The 5,512-nt window shown below is 33.9% G+C and overlaps 1 pseudogene; it reads left to right on the top strand.

The window, feature by feature from the left end:
* Positions 1-3,440: 3,440 nt before the first annotated feature.
* On the top strand, positions 3,441-5,172 carry LOC128541296 (interferon-induced protein with tetratricopeptide repeats 1-like; annotated as a pseudogene).
* The last annotated feature ends 340 nt before the right edge of the window (positions 5,173-5,512 follow it).

Raw genomic sequence — 5,512 nt, 5'->3', positions numbered from 1 at the left:
CTTTACAATCCAAAATTGATAATTTGTATATTCAAAAAGCCAAAGGAGCTTATGTGAGATCCAGAGCAAGATGAATAGAGAAAGGTGAAAAAAGTAATAGTTATTTTTGCAGACTCGAAAAAAGGCGACAGGAAAAAAATGCTATAAAGTCTCTTTTTGTTAATGGAAATGTAAATAACTGCCCAAAAATAATTTCTTCTGAGATCTTTAAATTTTATAGCACTTTATACAGCTCAGCCTTCTCTGAAACAGATTGTAATAATTTTTTTGACAGAATATATACTAATATACCACAGATTGACGAACATTTTAGAGATTTGTGTGAGGCGGACATTAAAATTGAAGAACTTGACAAAGCTATTGACAAATTATCCTCAGGAAAATCTCCAGGCCCTGATGGGCTTACCCCTGAATTTTATAAATTCTTTAGGGAAGACTTGAGGGATCTATTGTTTGATGTTTTTCTTGAGTGTTTTCATAATAATATACTTGCTTCAACTATGAAGCAAGGACTGATTACTCTTATACCCAAGCCAGGAAAGGATGCTCGACAAATAGATAATCTTCGACCCATCACTCTTCTTAACTGCGATTATAAGGTTTTAGCTCACATATTTGCCAATAGACTAAAGGAAGGATTAGACCAAATAATAAGTGAATCACAATCTGGATTTATGAAAGGTAGATCAATACATAATAATATCAGATTAGTTTTAGATATTTTAGACTATCACGAACGGATTGAGGATGATGGTTACATTTTGTTTTTGGATTTTAAAAAAGCGTTTGACACAATTGAACACAAATTCATATTTGATTCTCTTAGTAAATACGCCTTTGGTAACAATTTCATATCTTTAATTAAAATGCTATATAAAGACATAAATAGCTCTATATCACTATCGCATGGGACTTCTCAGAGATTTAATATTACACGAGGAATTAGGCAAGGCTGTCCCATTTCCCCTTTCTTATTCATCTTGGCTGTAGAGATGCTCACTATTTTGACTATTAATGACAATAGTTTTGATAAACTCACGGTATTTGGAAGACTGATCTCTATTAGTCAATTGGCGGACGATACAACTCTTTTTTTAAAGGATAAATATCAAGTTGATAGAGCTATTAAACTAGTTAATCTCTTCTCCAATGCCTCTGGTTTGCATTTAAACATAAACAAATGTGAATTAATTGCAATTCATAACAGCGAATTAGATGTCCTATGCAATATCCCAGTTAAAACCTCTGTAAAATACTTGGGTATTACTATTACTAAAGATAATAATCATAACATTCAGGAAAATTTTGTAAACAAATTTCTAAAAGCAAAATCAATTCTTAATAGTTGGTTACAAAGAGATATCTCAATTTTTGGAAGAATTTTGTTAACTAAAATGGAATTCCTTTCTAGATTTGTTTACCCAGCCTCATCACTAGCTATCCCTCTTCATTTACTTAAGGAATATAACAGTACAATCTTTAATTTTATCTGGAAGAATAAGCATCACTATATAAACAAAAATGACTTGGTTCGTAGTTATGAAGAAGGAGGTCTGAATGTTATTGACTTGGAAATATTGAACAATGTTTTAAAAACTCAGTGGCTAAGATCATTTCTTAACAACACAAACAGTATATGGTTTACAATATCATCTTCAGTGTTTGGGAAAGTAGGTGGTCTCAATTTTTTAATCAAATGTGATTTTGAATTGTCCAAGTTACCTCTCAAATTGTCTCTTTTTCATCAACAGGTTTTGCTGTGTTGCAAACTAGCATTTTCTCACAATTACAGTCCTCACAAGACTTGTATTTGGAATAACCGTTTTATTTTACACCGCAATAAGTCTTTATTTTATGAAAATTGGTTTAAATATAATATTATTTCTTTACTGGATATGATGGATAACCATGGTGACATTCTCAGCTATAATGACTTCTGTCTGAAACATGGATTTGTATGTCATCCTAAAGAGTTTTATACAGTTGTAAATGCCATCCCTAAAAGTATGGTATTATTTCTCAAAGGAATTCTGTCTCACTATTCTGTGACATTCTCTTTTCCATCTCTGTGTTTGGGTTCTTATTCTATTAGAGATCAAAAATGTACCAACTTGTTGTTAAGAAGTGTTTTTATTAATAGACTTTGCCCAAATCAACTTAGACGTCACCATATTTTTAAGGAATTTGATTCAAAAGATTTAAAAGAGATAAGAATAAGTTACCTCTCTTTTCCAATTTTCCCAAAAGTAAAAGAGCTTCAATTTAAAATAATGAATGATATATATCCATCAAAAGAATTTCTTAGGTCATTATTTAATATTGAAGAAAATTCTTGTCAATTTTGTGAAAGTGATATTGAAACTACTGAGCACATTTTCTTCAACTGTATTCATTCAAAGCTGTTTTGGTCTCATTTAGAAAATAGAATGTCCTGTGTCAATATTCAGATTAACCTTATAAATTATAAACAAATTAAGTTTGGAGTGTTTAAAAAAGATTGTACACAACACTTTTTGGTTAACAACCTTCTTTGTTGTGGTAAATTTTTTATTCACAAATGTAGGTTTTTGAAAACTCCACCTTCCTTTCCTCATTTCATAAATGATCTTAAAATTATTACCTCATCTTTGTGTACCCTTTCGAGTAATAAGGCTATTACACTAGCTAATTTTTTTACTGAGTTTAATGATTTATAATATTTTACAACCCCTTTGCAAAGTCATGTAAATGATTTTATTTATTTATTTTCATTTATTTTTTATTTTTATTTTATTTATTTATTTATTTATCTTGATTTTGTAACCCAATTCGGTAACTACTATGTATATATCTTACAGTTGTGTCTGCCTTATGTACTGGTACTACTTTATTTTGGTTCATTTAAAGCCTGTTTAATTTGTAAAAAAAAAAAAAAAAAAAAAATCTTGTTGAGGGAAGTTCCCTTAACCGATATTCCCTGCACACTGAGCAGGAGGAAGGGAGCACCCTGTGAAGTTCGGAATGGAACGCAGCCGGGGTAAATCTGCCTGGAGACTTCTAGGCGGTTCTCCCGCACTGTTACTCTCGCTGTGTGCCGCTGCTGCCCTCTGCTGGCTCCCATCACTTTAGCGGAGACAGCTGTTTAATTTGTGTCTTCAAGCTCTACTGTATACAAAACGCAGTGGCATCTTTTTTTTAAATTTGGCGAAGGGTTAAAAAACCGTGATAGACTAACAATTGCACTGTCTTTGAGTGACTTCGTTGTTGAAATGTATGTGTTTTTTAAATGAATGTATTATTTTTTCCTCATAATGGCATCTAAACAAGTTTGGTTGCATTTGAAAGATACTTTCAGTTTCTTTTCATGGATTTACGGGCGGAGAATTAAATATCCTGCATCCCTGTCGCTATAGTCTCTCTGTTTTCAAGCTTTTATACTGTATATACTATACACTATTATGATGAGGTAAGTACAGCGTTTTTAATCAGTAAACATCGTATCATTCTTCCATTATCGGGGGTATTTGTTGCTTTAATATGAATCTTTTAATTTGGGGAAAGTGCAACGGTAACTTTATGACTTTAATAGTTAATTTGACAAAGAAATATACGTAATCATTTTAAATTGCGCTAAGTTCCCTTTACAGTGTAATATATACACACTTAATGTACAGTAAATATGTGGCCATAAAGGTGTCACATCAGTGACAGTGGAAGGTCCAGTTAAATGACGTCATGTCGTCTGGCGTTATACACTGACCGGCCATAAAGGTCGCACGCTTTAAATAGTTAATTGAACCGCATTTAGCTTTGATGTGCACTCACGGCATTGTCAACCTTATGCAACGTCATAACAATTATTCTTCTCTAGAGCTGCTGGATCTTTGGCTGATATCTTGTGCTTATTATTGGAGAGTTGAACCCCTCCATAAAGTCTTCTCCAGCACACTAAAGACTTTAAACAGATAAAATACAAATTTGTAAGTCTATGAACAAGTTGTGTAAAGTATGTAATACACTTTATATGCTACAGTTTAATGGAAATGCATGCTAATCTAAAAAACAGTCCTAAGAAAATTCTTAGCAGTACATTTTTTTTAAAGAATGGGCATCTGTTTTCTATTTTTTAAATCAGTTTATTTTGTTCATCTTCTTTCTTTTTTCAACAGTTCAGCTCAAGACACACATTTAAAAACCAGACTTTTTCAGCTGGAATGCCATTTCACTTGGGGGCTGAATAAAAATGATATGGATCTTACTGATCTTCTGACCAGGCTAGAATAACAACTTAACCTGGACCTTGGTAGGGAGGCAGGAGTTGCACGCACACACAGCTGTATGGGATTTGTAAATTTTCTACTAGGCTCCAATACTAAGGCACTTACCGACTTTAAGAGATCTGTAGAGCTCACAAAGTCTTATGGAAATAGCTGTGAGAAGCTGCTTGTCATTGGCTATGGAGATCTTGCATTGGTTACATAATCATATAGGTAATTTTGCAGAGTGTGAAATCTACCTGAATAAACTTGGAGACAATAAAAAGAAATATCCAGTTGTACCCTATGCTGAAGTACTTGGAGAGAAAGGGTGGAGCTTCTTTAAGTTTTCTCGAAAATATTATGACAGGGCTAAAGAGTGCTTCAATGAGGCCCTGAAACTGGACCCAGAGGATGCTGAATGGAATGCCGGCCTTGCAATTCTTCCTTACCGGCTACAAGATTCAGAGGCTTCAACTGCGATTGGTTAACTTAGACGGGCCATAGCCACTAACCCAGATGATGATGTTCTTAAGGTGTTACTTGGCCTAAAATTGTCTGCACAAAAAAAAGCGCAGTGAGTACAATAAGGCTGTAAGTCTTAGAAGGGTCTCCAGAACACCCTCATGTTATTCGATATGTTGGAAAGTATTTCCGAAATCAAGGCTCTGTGGACAGGTCCATTGCCCTCCTCAAAAGAGCATTAGAAAAAGTGTCCAATACAGCTCTTATACATCATCAGCTGGGGCTCTGCTACAAGAAAAAGGTAATAGATCTGAAGAAAGCAGGGAGATACCATAAGAGACATAAAGAAATTAAGCATGCTCAAGGGCAGTGCATCCACCACTTAGAGTTAGCAACTGAAATGAAGACCAGCTTTATTATTGCTATGAGTGAACTGGTCTTGCAGTATGGGGTAAACAGAGATTTTTTTTAAAGCAGATGAATTGTTCTCAGAATACATTACAGGAAGCTAAAGAAAAAAAAAAAGAACTACCAGTCTGTTATTTTGCCTTATGCTGAATTTCAGCAATATTGTATGAAATGTGAGCCTACTGCAATCAAATACTTCATCGAATGTCTGAAAATTAATCCAAATTCCTATGAAGGGAGGAGATGTGCTGAAAACCTAAAAAAGATTGCAAAGAGAAAAATTGAGAACAACCCACAAGATGAAGAAGCCTTTGGAATACTTGGAATCGTTCATAAGGAAAGAAGAGAAAAATAACTCTGAGAAAGCACTGAGCTATGCAGACAACGAGGATTACCTTAGTGAT

This window comes from Clarias gariepinus, chromosome 14 (assembly GCF_024256425.1).
Source record: "Clarias gariepinus isolate MV-2021 ecotype Netherlands chromosome 14, CGAR_prim_01v2, whole genome shotgun sequence".
In the NCBI taxonomy this organism is placed as follows: Eukaryota; Metazoa; Chordata; class Actinopteri; order Siluriformes; family Clariidae; genus Clarias; species Clarias gariepinus.
Note: the sequence above shows the minus strand (reverse complement) of the source record. Positions and strands in the feature narration are given on the sequence as shown.